The sequence below is a fragment of the Henckelia pumila genome, chromosome 1 (genome assembly GCF_033568475.1).
Source record: "Henckelia pumila isolate YLH828 chromosome 1, ASM3356847v2, whole genome shotgun sequence".
Taxonomy (NCBI): domain Eukaryota; kingdom Viridiplantae; phylum Streptophyta; class Magnoliopsida; order Lamiales; family Gesneriaceae; genus Henckelia; species Henckelia pumila.
In genome coordinates, this window is record NC_133120.1 from 140,732,539 (window position 1) to 140,734,402 (window position 1,864).

Consider the following 1,864-nt stretch of genomic DNA (forward strand, 5'->3'; position numbering starts at 1 on the left):
GAACATCAATTAAATCTCTTCCAGTTGCCAAGAATGGTTTCCCCAAAATTAGAGGGACATTTTGATCTTCTTCAATGTCAAGCACTACAAATCAGCAGGAAAAATAAATTTATCTACTTTTACCAATACAACTTCCACAATTCCACGAGAATAAGTAAGAGAACGGTCATCCAACTGTAAAGTGATCGTGATCGGATTCACCTCGCCAAGCTTCAAGGCACTGAAAATAGACAAAGACATTAAATTAATACTTGCACCGAAATTACATAATGCTCTATTAACAGTGATACCACCAATAAATCAAAGAATAGTGAAACTCCGTGGATCTTTCAATTTTTGTGTTAATTTTTTTTGCAATATGGCGCTGCACTCTTCAGTTAACTTTACCATCTCGAATTCTTTGAGCTTTCGCTTCCTCGATATCAAATCCTTCATGAATTTTTCATAGTGTGGAATTTGCTCCAAAGCATCAGCGAATGGAATGTTTATATGAATTTTCTTGAAGATATCAAGAAACTTATAAAATTGTTCATCCAACGTTTTTTTCTTGAACCGCTGAGGATACGGCAGAACCGCTTTTGTCACAGGCTCAGACACAACTATAGGCTTACTGGAAATTTACCTGTCAGATTTTTCTGATTCAATCTCAATCTCTTCAACTTCATCATCATCCACTACCTTTGGGTCATCGACCCCAACTTCTTTCTCACTTCTTAGATTGATGTCTTTGCACTTCTCTATTGGGTTCACCTCAGTGTTGCTAGGAAAATATTCTCTATGCTGATTCGTCAAGGCATTCACAAGTTGACCAATTTGTATTTCAAAATTTTTCATAGAAGCACCCACATTGGTCAAGTGTATCTCCATATTATCAAGTCTATTCTCAGTTCTCTCAAATCATTTTGTTGACTCAGATATAAAATTACCAACAAAATCCTACAAAGATGGTATACCCTCACCCTTTTGATTATAGAACTTCGGTGGATGATTCAACACATTATTATTATTTGAATATGAAAAATTCTCATGATTGTGCAAACTATGATGATATTGATTTGGTACAGTATTAACACGATAGCTAATAAAATTACGGTTGTTCACATACTGAGCTTGATCCACACATTCAAATCCACCAGTAGGATAAACTGCAGTTTCAAATGATGTCGACTCAATTGAAAGTTTATTTTCCTTGCTTATCACAGCCAACTGTGTAGAAATAGTAGCCATTTGAGAAGTCAAGGTCGAGAACGCATCTACTTCATGAATTCCAGCAGGTTTCTTTATGATACATCTCTCACTTGGCCACTGTGAACTATTAATAGTCATTTACTCAAGCATCTCATAAGCCTCCGCAGGAAATTTAGAAAATATCGATCCTCCAGCAGCATCATCCAAAAAAAATCCTAGTTTGCCCATTCAAACCATTATAAAATAATTCAATCTGCTCCCAATCTGCAAAATTATGGTTTGGGCACATTCGTAGTAATTCTTTGTAGCGCTCCCAAACTTCATACAACTGCTCATAATCATGTTGTCTGAATGTAGTGATATCAATTTTTATTTGTGCAGACTTGGCAGACGGAAAATATTTAGTCAGAAACATAGAAACCATGTCAACCCATGTAGTAATACTCCCAAGAGGCAGTGACTGTAACAAACTACGAGCATTATCCCTAAGAGAAAACGGGAACAGTCGTAGTCTGATGGTGTCCTCAGTAACACCATGAATTTTTACCGTGTCAGCAATCTCTAGAAAAGTGCACAAATGCAAATTTGAATCTTCAGTAGCTGCACCACTAAACTGATTCTGTTGCACCATATTGATCAAAGCTGGATTCAACTCAAAATTATTCGCCGTGATATT

The 1,864-nt window shown here is 36.4% G+C and overlaps 1 non-coding gene across 1 annotated transcript; it reads left to right on the forward strand.

Moving 5' to 3' along the window:
* Positions 1-1,457: 1,457 nt before the first annotated feature.
* On the forward strand, positions 1,458-1,563 carry LOC140876904 (small nucleolar RNA R71). Its single transcript, XR_012149132.1, has one exon. It is a non-coding gene; the product is annotated as a small nucleolar RNA R71 (small nucleolar RNA).
* The last annotated feature ends 301 nt before the right edge of the window (positions 1,564-1,864 follow it).